Below are 13,617 nucleotides of genomic sequence, written 5' to 3'. Positions count from 1 at the left end.
CTGGGATTACATTAGGGACAATGTGTGTACACTGGGATTACATTAGGGACAATGTGTGTACTCTGGGATTACATTGGGACAATGTGTGTACACTGGGATTACATTAGGGGCAATGTGTGTACTCTGGGATCACATTGTGACAATGTGTGTACACTGGGATTACATTAGGGACAATGTGTGTACTCTGGGATTACATTGTGACAATGTGTGTACTCTGGGATTACATTAGGGACAATGTGTGTACTCTGGGATTACATTGTGACAATGTGTGTACACTGGGATTACATTGTGACAATGTGTGTACTCTGGGATTACATTAGGGACAATGTGTGTACTCTGGGATTACATTGTGACAATGTGTGTACACTGGGATTACGTTAGGGACAATGTGTGTACACTGGGATTACATTGGGACAATGTGTGTACACTGGGATTACGTTAGGGACAATGTGTGTACACTGGGATTACATTAGGGACAATGTGTGTACACTGGGATTACATTAGGGACAATGTGTGTACACTGGGATTACATTAGGGACAATGTGTGTACACTGGGATTACATTAGGGACAATGTGTGTACACTGGGATTACATTAGGGACAATGTGTGTACACTGGGATTACATTAGGGACAATGTGTGTACACTGGGATTACATTGGGACAATGTGTGTACTCTGGGATTACATTGGGACAATGTTGACATTAGGGGCAGCATGGTGACTGGGGCAGCATAGTGGCTGGGGCAGCATAGTGGCTGGGGCAGCATAGTGGCTGGGGCAGCATAGTGGCTGGGGCAGCATAGTGGCTGGGGCAGCATAGTGGCTGGGGCAGCATAGTGGCTGGAGCAGCATGGTGGCTGGGGCAGCATAGTGGCTGGGGCAGCATGGTGGCTGGGGCAGCATAGTGGCTGGGGCAGCATAGTGGCTGGAGCAGCATGGTGGCTGGGGCAGCATAGTGGCTGGGGCAGCATAGTGGCTGGAGCAGCATGGTGGCTGGCTGGGGCAGCATGGTGGCTGGGCTGGAGCAGCATGGTGGCTGGAGCAGCATGGTGGCTGGAGCAGCATGGTGGCTGGCTGGGGCAGCATGGTGGCTGGCTGGGGCAGCATAGTGGCTGGGGCAGCATAGTGGCTGGGGCAGCATAGTGGCTGGGGCAGCATAGTGGCTGCAGCAGCATAGTGGCTGGGGCAGCATAGTGGCTGGGGCAGCATAGTGGCTGCAGCAGCATAGTGGCTGGGGCAGCATAGTGGCTGGCTGGGGCAGCATAGTGGCTGGAGCAGCATGGTGGCTGGCTGGGGCAGCATGGTGGCTGGGGCAGCATGGTGGCTGGCTGGGGCAGCATAGTGGCTGGGGCAGCATAGTGGCTGGGGCAGCATAGTGGCTGGGGCAGCATGGTGGCTGCAGCAGCATAGTGGCTGGGGCAGCATAGTGGCTGGAGCAGCATGGTGGCTGGCTGGGGCAGCATAGTGGCTGGGGCAGCATAGTGGCTGGGGCAGCATGGTGGCTGGGGCAGCATAGTGGCTGGGGCAGCATAGTGGCTGGCTGGGGCAGCATAGTGGCTGGGGCAGCATGTGGCTGGCTGGGGCAGCATAGTGGCTGGCTGGGGCAGCATAGTGGCTGGGGCAGCATGGTGGCTGGAGCAGCATAGTGGCTGGGGCAGCATGGCGGCTGGGGCAGCATGGTGGCTGGAGCAGCATAGTGGCTGGGGCAGCATAGTGGCTGGGGCAGCATAGTGGCTGGAGCAGCATAGTGGCTGGCTGGGGCAGCGTAGTGGCTGGCTGGGGCAGCATGGTGGCTGGGGCAGCATAGTGGCTGGCTGGGGCAGCATAGTGGCTGGCTAGAGCAGCATAGTGGCTGGCTGGGGCAGCATAGTGGCTGGCTGGAGCAGCATAGTGGCTGGGGCAGCATGGTGGCTGGGGCAGCATAGTGGCTGGCTGGGGCAGCATAGTGGCTGGCTGGAGCAGCATAGTGGCTGGCTGGGGCAGCATAGTGGCTGGCTGGGGCAGCATAGTGGCTGGCTAGAGCAGCATAGTGGCTGGCTGGAGCAGCATAGTGGCTGGGGCAGCATAGTGGCTGGAGCAGCATGGTGGCTGGGGCAGCATAGTGGCTGGGGCAGCATAGTGGCTGGAGCAGCATGGTGGCTGGGGCAGCATAGTGGCTGGGGCAGCATGGTGGCTGGAGCAGCATAGTGGCTGGAGCAGCATGGTGGCTGGCTGGAGCAGCATGGTGGCTGGCTGGAGCAGCATAGTGGCTGGGGCAGCATAGTGTCTGGCTGGGGCAGCTTAGTGGCTGGCTGAGGCAGCATAGTGGCTGGCTGGGGCAGCATAGTGGCTGGCTGGGGCAGCATAGTGGCTGGCTGAGGCAGCATAGTGGCTGGCTGGGGCAGCATAGTGGCTGGCTGGAGCAGCATAGTGGCTGGCTGGAGCAGCATAGTAGCTGGGGCAGCATAGTGGCTGGCTGGGGCAGCATAGTGGCTGGCTGGGGCAGCATAGTGGCTGGGGCAGCATAGTGGCTGGAGCAGCATGGTGGCTGGGGCAGCATAGTGGCTGGCTGGGGCAGCATAGTGGCTGGCTGGGGCAGCATTGTGGCTGGGGCAGCATAGTGGCTGGGGCAGCATAGTGGCTGGAGCAGCATAGTGGCTGGGGCAGCATAGTGGCTGGGGCAGTATGGTGGCTGGGGCAGCATAGTGGCTGGAGCAGCATAGTGGCTGGCTGGAGCAGCATAGTGGCTGGGGCAGCATGGTGGCTGGCTGGGGCAGCATAGTGGCTGGCTGGGGCAGCATAGTGGCTGGGGCAGCATGGTGGCTGGCTGGGGCAGCATGGTCGCTGGGGCAGCATAGTGGCTGGGGCAGCATAGTGGCTGGGGCAGCATAGTGGCTGGGGCAGCATGGTGGCTGGAGCAGCATAGTGGCTGGGGCAGCATAGTGGCTGGCTGGGGCAGCATGTTGGCTGGAGCAGCATGGTGGCTGGCTGGGGCAGCATGGTGGCTGGAGCAGCATGGTGGCTGGCTGGAGCAGCATGGTGGCTGGCTGGGGCAGCATGGTGGCTGGCTGGGGCAGCATAGTGGCTGGAGCAGCATAGTGGCTGGGGCAGCATGGTGCTGGGGCAGCATAGTGGCTGACTGGGGCAGCATGGTGGCTGGGGCAGCATAGTGGCTGGGGCAGCATAGTGGCTGGAGCAGCATGGTGGCTGGGGCAGCATAGTGGCTGGCTGGGGCAGCATTGTGGCTGGGGCAGCATAGTGGCTGGGGCAGCATAGTGGCTGGAGCAGCATAGTGGCTGGGGCAGCATAGTGGCTGGGGCAGCATAGTGGCTGGAGCAGCATAGTGGCTGGCTGGGGCAGCATCGTGGCTGGGGCAGCATGGTGGCTGGAGCAGCATAGTGGCTGGCTGGGGCAGCATAGTGGCTGGGGCAGCATGGTGGCTGGGGCAGCATAGTGGATGGGGCAGCATGGTGCTGGGGCAGCATAGTGGCTGGGGCAGCATAGTGGCTGGCTGGGGTAGCATAGTGGCTGGAGCAGCATAGTGGCTGGGGCAGCATAGTGGCTGGGGCAGCATAGTGGCTGGGGCAGCATAGTGGCTGGGGCAGCATAGTGGCTGGAGCAGCATAGTGGATGGGGCAGCATGGTGCTGGGGCAGCATAGTGGCTGGGGCAGCATAGTGGCTGGGGCAGCATAGTGGCTGGGGCAGCATGACGGCTGGGGCAGCATGGTGGCTGGCTGGGGCAGCATAGTGGCTGGAGCAGCATAGTGGCTGGAGCAGCATAGTGGATGGGGCAGCATAGTGGCTGGAGCAGCATAGTGGATGGGGCAGCATAGTGGCTGGAGCAGCATAGTGGATGGGGCAGCATAGTGGCTGGAGCAGCATAGTGGATGGGGCAGCATAGTGGCTGGAGCAGCATAGTGGATGGGGCAGCATAGTGGCTGGAGCAGCATAGTGGATGGGGCAGCATGGTGCTGGGGCAGCATAGTGGCTGGGGCAGCATAGTGGCTGGGGCAGCATAGTGGCTGGGGCAGCATGACGGCTGGGGCAGCATAGTGGCTGGCTGGGGCAGCATAGTGGCTGGAGCAGCATGGTGGCTGGGGCAGCATAGTGGCTGGGGCAGCATAGTGGCTGGCTGGGGCAGCATAGTGGCTGGAGCAGCATGGTGGCTGGGGCAGCATAGTGGCTGGAGCAGCATAGTGGCTGGGGCAGCATAGTGGCTGGCTGGGGCAGCATGGTGGCTGGCTGGGGCAGCATGGTGGCTGGGGCAGCATAGTGGCTGGGGCAGCATAGTGGCTGGGGCAGCATGACGGCTGGGGCAGCATAGTGGCTGGCTGGGGCAGCATAGTGGCTGGAGCAGCATGGTGGCTGGGGCAGCATAGTGGCTGGGGCAGCATAGTGGCTGGCTGGGGCAGCATAGTGGCTGGAGCAGCATGGTGGCTGGGGCAGCATAGTGGCTGGAGCAGCATAGTGGCTGGGCAGCATAGTGGCTGGCTGGGGCAGCATGGTGGCTGGCTGGGGCAGCATGGTGGCTGGAGCAGCATAGTGGCTGGAGCAGCATAGTGGCTGGCTGGGGCAGCATAGTGGCTGGAGCAGCATAGTGGCTGGCTGGGGCAGCATAGTGGCTGGGGCAGCATAGTGGCTGGCTGGGGCAGCATAGTGGCTGGCTGGGGCAGCATGGTGGCTGGGGCAGCATAGTGGCTGGCTGGAGCAGCATGGTGGCTGGCTGGAGCAGCATAGTGGCTGGAGCAGCATAGTGGCTGGCTGGGGCAGCATGGTGGCTGGGGCAGCATAGTGGCTGGGGCAGCATAGTGGCTGGGGCAGCATGGTGGCTGGGGCAGCATAGTGGCTGGCTGGGGCAGCATAGTGGCTGGGGCAGCATAGTGGCTGGCTGGGGTAGCATAGTGGCTGGCTGGGGCAGCATGGTGGCTGGGGCAGCATAGTGGCTGGCTGGAGCAGCATAGTGGCTGGCTGGGGTAGCATAGTGGCTGGCTGGGGCAGCATGGTGGCTGGCTGGAGCAGCATAGTGGCTGGGGCAGCATAGTGGCTGGCTGGGGCAGCATGGTGGCTGGCTGGGGCAGCATGGTGGCTGGGGCAGCATAGTGGCTGGAGCAGCATGGTGGCCGGCTGGGGCAGCATGGTGGCTGGGGCAGCATAGTGGCAGGCTGGGGCAGCATAGTGGCTGGAGCAGCATAGTGGCTGGAGCAGCATAGTGGCTGGGGCAGCATAGTGTCTGGCTGGGGCAGCTTAGTGGCTGGGGCAGCATGGTGGCTGGCTGGGGCAGCATGGTGGCTGGCTGGGGCAGCATGGTGGCTGGCTGGGGCAGCATGGTGGCTGGCTGGGGCAGCATAGTGGCTGGCTGGGGCAGCATGGTGGCTGGGGCAGCATGGTGGCTGGCTGGGGCAGCATAGTGGCTGGGGCAGCATGGTGGCTGGGGCAGCATGGTGGCTGGGGCAGCATGGTGGCTGGCTGGGGCAGCATGGTGGCTGGAGCAGCATAGTGGCTGGCTGGGGCAGCATGGTGGCTGGGCGGCCGCGTAGCACTGGCCTGGGCGAGTCGCTGGTCGGGGGCCCATGATTGGGTCGCGGGGTCCGCGGGGAACGAGTTAAGGCTACGGAAAGAGACCTCCATCGTGGTAGCAGCCTCCACAGTCGTTTCTAAGTCTTGGGCCCCCTTTTCCAGCAATCGTTGGCGCACATAATTAGACCTGAGGCCCGCTACAAAAACATCGCGTACAGCAAGTTCTCTGTGGTTAGCTGTGGTAACCGCTTGATAATTACAGTCATTGGACAAATTATTGAGTTCCCTTAGAAATTCGGCGAGTGATTCTGTAGGCCGCTGGCGGCGAGTCGTGAACACATGGCGTGCGTAAACTTCGTTAATGGGCCTTACATATATCTTATCGAGTATTGCTAGCGCTGCAGTATATGAACCGGCCGAGTTTAGTTGTGTAGAGATTCTGTGGCTCACCCTCGCGTGCAGTAGACTCAACTTCTGTTCCTCTGTCGTTTCGGCTGTGCTCGCTTCTGCCAGGTAGGCCTTGAAACAGCGCAGCCAGTGGGAGAAGATTTCTTTAGCCTCTGCATCCTGCAGTTCCAGGCGTCCAGGCTTGAGGGCTGATTCCATGATCAATCTTGCTGTTCTTAAGTCGATTAAATTGATGGAACCATCAATTCACCAGATACGTGTTTCCGATATGAATATAGGCTTTAATCGACTTACTCCAGAGCCAGCCTGTTACCCGTTGATGAACTCTCAGTGAACTGCAGGCTGACTCTGGACAAGGGTATTTATACAGCAGCACTAGGGGGAGGAGTCGTGGGCGGAGCCAAGGGTGGAGCCCTGTACAAGCTCCTGAGCATTCCCAGAGCTACTCCCCCTAGTGTTCGGATAACGCTACTGCGCTTACAAAGATATAGTGTGAATTATCATATTACATTCACCACATGTACCACATGTACCATAGCTGATCTACATGTAACTTCTGTAATGGACTTTACATGGTTACATGTGAGTAAATGTATTTAGTAAATGTCTTGTGTGCAGTCCTTGTCATCTTAGAATTGTCATTACAGAAGCAAGGGCTATGTTACAATCTGAAACTTGGGAAATCCTATTCCTATCAGATGAGACTAAATACATTTCCTGTTAACGCCTTGAGCCTTTCCCCTAGAATTTCTGTTGACTTTATTTTCGGTGTTAGGGCATGGGCCTGTATGGAGAGATGGACAGTTGGTCACTTTCCCGAAGCATCGAGAGCAGCTCTGATGTAAAGCACTGCCTCGCTCAGCCAGTTTGAGGGCCAGTTCCAATCAGCCATGAGGGTGCGGGGTTGGAGTCACATAGGTGCAGATCAGGTCAGGAGGGCAGGCTTTCCTCCTGAAGAAATCGCACGTGAAGCAGCAGGAATCACAACTTGACAGCTTGATGGCCTTTCGAGCCGAGTGCAGCTCTTTATTCCCGAGGTAAACCCAAATATGCCGAAGTGCCGCGGTGGAAATTGCTACCACAATTGTGGGATCATTCATCCAGACCTTTGCATCATGAAATCCAGCAATAGAACCATTGCGCTATTATACACTCCATGTGTAACAACTTCATTCAAAAATGTATTACTAATCAGAATGTCAGCCGTCAGTAGGAATTCAGCAATAAAGCTCAATTAGACCTTTGTTCATCATATGTTATTATGTTTTTAAATGTTCCGAATGAATAAACACGGATGGTTTGACCGAAACAACTCCACCATGTGTTATTGTTTAGCGTGCTTCAGTCTGGATCTCATTTTCCAGGTACAATATCCCATCTGACTGCATGTCCTTGCCTTTTATCAGAGTCATTATTAACCCAGTGAACAGAGCCCTTGATCAGTTCACATGCATCAAAATAGATTTAAATTTTCAGGAGGATGAACAGCAATAAATGCAGATGTTCCTTGGAATAACTGAACCCATCCTGCTGGGATAGATTAAGTGGAGACGAATGTGACAGCACCTGTGTTCAGTTATTGAGTATGGTTGTGGATAGTACAGCACAGGAGGTGGCCATTCGACCCATCGAGTCCATGCTAGCTCCTGGTCCAGTTCATCAGTATTTTTCTTCAGTATTTACAAATGAGAGGGGCCATATTGTTGGAGAGGACAGCGTGAAGCAGACTGATAAGCTTGAGGAGATACTTGTCAGGAAGGAAGATGTGTTGCGCGTTTTGAAAAACTTGAGGATAGACAAGTCCCCCGGGCCTGACGGGATATATCCAAGGATTCTATGGGAAGCAAGAAATGAAATTGCAGAGCCGTTGGCAATGATCTTTTCGTCCTCGCTGTCAACAGGGGTGGTACCAGAGGATTGGAGAGTGGCGAATGTCGTGCCCCTGTTCAAAAAAGGGAATAGGGATAACCCTGGGAATTACAGGCCAGTTAGTCTTACTTCGGTGGTAGGCAAAGTAATGGAAAGGGTACTGAGGGATAGGATTTCTGAGCATCTGGAAAGGCATTGCTTGATTAGGGATAGTCAGCACGGATTTGTGAGGGGTAGGTCTTGCCTTACAAGTCTTATTGAATTCTTTGAGGAGGTGACCAAGCATGTGGATGAAGGTAAAGCAGTGGATGTAGTGTACATGGATTTTAGTAAGGCATTTGATAAGGTTCCCCATGGTAGGCTTATGCAGAAAGTAAGGAGGCATGGGATAGTGGGAAATTTGGCCAGTTGGATAACAAACTGGCTAACCGATAGAAGACAGAGAGTTGTGGTGGATGGCAAATATTCAGCCTGGAGCCCAGTTATCAGTGGCGTACCGCAGGGATCAGTTCTGGGTCCTCTGCTGTTTGTGATTTTCATTAACGACTTGGATGAGGGAGTTGAAGGGTGGGTCAGTAAATTTGCAGATGATACGAAGATTGGTGGAGTTGTGGATAGTGAGGAGGGCTGTTGTCGGCTTCAAAGAGACATAGATAGAATGCAGAGCTGGGCTGAGAAGTGGCAGATGGAGTTTAACCCTGACAAGTGTGAGGTTGTCCATTTTGGAAGGACAAATCTGAATGCGGAATACAGGGTTAATGGTAGGGTTCTTGGCAATGTGGAGGAGCAGAGAGATCTTGGGGTCTATGTTCATTGTTCTTTGAAAGTTGCCACTCAAGTGGATAGAGCTGTGAAGAAGGCCTATGGTGTGCTAGCGTTCATTAGCAGAGGGATTGAATTTAAGAGCCGTGAGGTGATGATGCAGCTGTACAAAACCTTGGTCAGGCCACATTTGGAGTACTGTGTGCAGTTCTGGTCACCTCATTTTAGGAAGGATGTGGAAGCTTTGGAAAAGGTGCAGAGGAGATTTACCAGGATGTTGCCTGGAATGGAGAGTAGGTCATACGAGGAAAGATTGAGGGTGCTGGGCCTTTTCTCATTGGAACGGAGAAGGATGAGGGGCGACTTGATAGAGGTTTATAAGATGATCAGGGGAATAGATAGAGTAGATAGTCAGAGACTTTTTCCCCGGGTGGAACACACCATTACAAGGGGACATAAATTTAAGATAAATGGTGGAAGATATAGAGGGGATGTCAGAGGTAGGTTCTTTACCCAGAGAGTAGTGGGGGCATGGAATGCACTGCCTGTGGTAGTAGTTGAGTCGGAAAATTTATGGACCTTCAAACGGCTATTGGATAGGTACTTGGATTAGGGTAGAATAAGGGAGTGTAGGTTAACTTCTTAAGGGCAGCACGGTAGCATTGTGGATAGCACAATTGCTTCACAGCTCCAGGGTCCCAAGTTCGATTTCGACTTGGGTCACTGTCTGTGTGGAGTCTGCACATCCTCCCCGTGACTGCGTGGGTTTCCTCCGGGTGCTCCGGTTTCCTCCCACAGTCCAAAGATGTGCAGGTTGGGTGGATTGGCCATGACAAATTGTCCAAAATTCTATGATTAACCTAGGACAAAAGTTCGGCGCAACATCGTGGGCCGAAGGGCCTGTTCTGTGCTGTATTTCTCTATCTATCTATCTCACTTTCCTGCTCTTTTCCAAGATCCCTGCAATTCTTTCTTCCTCTCCCGATCCAACGTTCCTCACTGAAGCATCACTCAGGTTCTGAGTCATTCTGCTGACTGTGTCGGCCTTCTTCGCTGCCTCAAATGTTTTGCATCGCGATCGCTTGATGTTACCCCCATCCAAACACATTCCTCCAGTGAGTCGGAAGTTTAGGGTAGGTTCTTTGTGTGCGCCATGTTGGAAAAGGTAAAAGAAACGCAGTGTGGGATTAGAATCCTGAATGAACTGCACAAAGATTCCGAAGAACAGCCCCAACAATTTAGCTCTTCAATTCTGTCTGGGGCATTCTGCAGATGCTGATATCAGTGGCACCTTGATTAAGCAGAGAATGGCCTCAGATCCAGGATTAAAGACAAAGTCCAAGCAACTCAAACGCAAGGATTGTGGACAAAGACTTTGACAGTCCCATCAACATGTTCCCAACATGGCGAGAATCCTTCAAAACCATGTCTCAGTTGTGGAAGTCAATTCACAACACCAAACCCCGCCCAGTGGAAGGAGTGTAACTCATGCTCAAAATGGAACCACTTTGCAGAAGTGTGAAAGGTTAAAGAACGGGGCTTTGTTCAACAGCGGAGGTGTCTTCCCGAGAGAGATTTAAAACTTCTGCGTCCCATCGTGTCCAGTAATGGACCAGGTCAGTTTAAGGAATTCTCAGTCGAGATGGCACTTATCGATGTTGGTGCAAAAATACCTGTTTTGAGATACAAACTTCAAAAAAATCATCAAACTTAGGATGATGTAATGAATCCGATTTGGGAATATTCACAGTTCCAGTCACTACAAAAACACCATCCTAGACAAGTTCATGTTCTATAGAGGTAAATGCAGAAGCTTTATGGGGGCAATCCTTTTCGATAGGCTGAGATTCAACCTTGAAGACACCACTGGAGGGCAGATGAGCACAATCGATGACACAGACGATCCATGCAGGCATCCTTCCTTATCAGCCAGAGATCAAATGTGATGCCAGTCAGCAAACCTAACTGGATGATGAGTTTTACAACATGGCAGTAGAGTGGATTCAGTGCAAAGATTCTGAGGAGCTGGTTGTTGCTGGGTTCCAACCTGGATCATTAAGAATGTGGGGTTTGGGAGCGGCCGAGATTCCTCGGACACTGTCAGGACTCAAAGCCGCCATCTGCATTTCAGACTTCCATCTTTTTGAGGGGGTTTGCGGTCTCTGGCTCCAGGGACTCCAATGTAAAGTTGTGGGATATTGGAAGGAAGGGTCGTGTGATGACATACAAGGATCTCACAAAAGCAATGCGTTGTTTTAGATTTAGTCCTGATGAACAGTGGATTGCTGCTGTCGAGGAAGCTGAATTCTAACAGAATAGTCACCCTGCCCATATAAACACGTCAATCTCACCATTTCCGGAAACACTTGTGCCAGAGTCACAGGAGCTGAAATGACTAGAAACAGACAGTATCATTGAACAAATCAACCCATCGTCATGGATATCAAGCCTGGTTATTGCGCAGCACAAAATCGGCAAACTGAGACTGTGGTCAATAAAGCTATCATTCTGGACATGTACCCACTTGCTGTGATACAAGAACTATCGGCATTTCAGGATCCAGTCCTGACTGAGCTGGATATGTGAATGAAGCTGTTCAGGTAGCTCCAGCAGAACCCCTCCCAGCTTTTGCTTCTTGTGAGGCTGCATACCAACCAAAGGGACATTCTGTGCTGCTGCGCTCAACAACATTCCAGCAGATTTTTCCAGTCTCCACATCACCTCATTGACCATGAAAGTAACGAAGCAGAACGCGATCGACAATGGTCAGCTCCCACCGCACAACTTGATGCTCAAAGGACCAATGCACATTCGTGGCATCTGAACTTGACTAACTGGTGTGCAGAGTGACAGCAGCCGGAGTAAATCCAACACAGGATAGCAAAGTTATTCACGTGTTCCTGACCACAACTAACATGGGAGAGTTGGCATTGATCCTGTTGGCATTAATCCTCAGCATTACCAACTTGTATCACAAATTCGTTCCCAAGTGCACAGATGTCACAGGGCCACTTTGGAAGCTGTTACGCAAAAATGCACAGAGTGGATAATCGCACAGCAAACAGTGTTCGTTATTTCAAGGTTTGGATAGAATCTCCACCAGTCCCTCGTGCTCTATGCTTGTGAACATTGGCTCATCTCAACACTGATCACCAGGCACTGACTAGATTGCTAACCACGTCAGGATCTAGTCATTGACGTCTACACACCGATGGTCAGATAGTCTTCACAAGTTGAAAGTTCAAGGTGCTGCATCTTGCAGGTTTACAGAATGACATGCTGATCAGTAACAGCACTGACAGCGTGAGGGACAGTGAAACAAGTTGCAATATTAAAGACAATGGGATCACATGATTTTGCACACAGCTGTGAATCTTGTTATGAAGGGGAACTGAAAAATACGACGATACCTAAAAACCAACCGGTCTTCTGAAATAGAAGACCTGATCCTGTATTACAGAGTGTGGAATGATCTCATGTTGTTTGCAGATGACTGTATTGACATAGAATTCCAGCAATTATCTGGAACGTTCTACAGCAACACCTTTCCATCTTGTCTACGAAGGACTGCAGAATGTTATTCAGGTGGTCAGCAATAGGTCACCACTCAGTGAGAAATCTGTTAAACTGTGTCTCACTTCTCTAGGACTGACCCTAGAACCATGGCGCCACCTCCTGGTTTGAGAAGTGCCAGTCTGGGCCCCAACCATCTTCAGCTACTTCATCAATGATCTTCCCTCCAACATGAGATCGTAAGTGGGGATGTTCGCTGATGATTGCACAGGGTTCCGCATTATCTGTGACTCGTCACATACTGAAGCAGTCCATGTCCAAATGCAACAAGACCAGGACAATATCCAGGCTTGGGTTGACAAGTAGCAAGTAATATTCATGCCACACAGGTGCCAGGCGACAAGCTCTGACAAGAAATCGCCCCTTGACATTCAATGGCATTATCATCACTGAATCCCCCAGTAGCAACATCCATTGACCAAAACTGAACTGGACTAGCAAAATAAATACTGTGGCTACAAAATAAGGTCAGAAGCTAGGAATCCTGCAGTGAATAATTTCCCTCCTGACTCCACAAAGCCTTGTCCACCATCCACAAAGCATAAGTCAGGGATATGATCGGAAACTCTCCCTTGCCTCAGTAAGTGCAGCTCCAACATAATTCCAAGCTCGACACCATTCGGGCAAAGCGGTCCGCTTAATTTGCACCCCCTCCACAAACATTCACTCCCTCCACCACCAACACACAGTGGCAACAGGCTCCTGCATTCAGAGTCCTTCAACAGCACCTTCTAACCCCATGACCTCTATCATCCATCAGGGCAAGAGCAGCTGATACCCACCACCTGGAGCTTCCCCTCCAAGTTACTCATCATTCTGACTTGGAAATATATCGGCCGTTCCTTCACTGTCGCTGGGGCAAAATCCTGGAACTCCCTCCCTAACAGCACAGTGGGTGTTCCTACCACATGGACTGCAGCGGTTCATAAAGGTAACTCATCACCACCTTCTCAATGGCAATTAGGGATAGACATTAAGTATGCTAACCTAGCCAGCGCCGCCAACATCCCACAAACTAATTTAGGGGCTTTTCACAGTAACTTCTTTGAAGCCTACTTGTGACAATAGGCCATTATTATTATTAATTAATTAAAACAAAATCCTCTCAGAATCAGTGCTTGATGTTCGTGATTAGTGGGCGGCATGGTGACACAGTGGTTAACACTGTTGCTTCACAACTCCAGAGTTCCAGGTTCAATTCCAGCCTCGGGACACTGTGCGGACTCTGCACGTTCTCCCCGTGTCTGCGTGGGTTTCCTCCAGGTGCTCCGGTTTCCTCCCACAGTCCAAAGACGTGCAGGTTAGGTGGAGTGGCCATGATAAATTGCCCTTAGTGACCAAAAAGGTTAGGTGGGGTTACTGGGTTACGGGGATAGGGTGGAGGTGTGGGCTTAAATGGGGTGCCCTTTCCAAGGGCCGGTGCAGACGCGATGGACCGAATGGCCTCCTTGTGCACTTTAAATTCTATAATTCTATCTACATTTAAAATTGCCAGAAATCCCTGTAAAT

This window comes from Scyliorhinus canicula, chromosome 10, assembly GCF_902713615.1.
Source record: "Scyliorhinus canicula chromosome 10, sScyCan1.1, whole genome shotgun sequence".
Taxonomy (NCBI): Eukaryota; Metazoa; Chordata; class Chondrichthyes; order Carcharhiniformes; family Scyliorhinidae; genus Scyliorhinus; species Scyliorhinus canicula.
The sequence above is the reverse complement of the archived record's forward strand: the minus strand, read 5'-3'. Positions refer to the sequence as shown.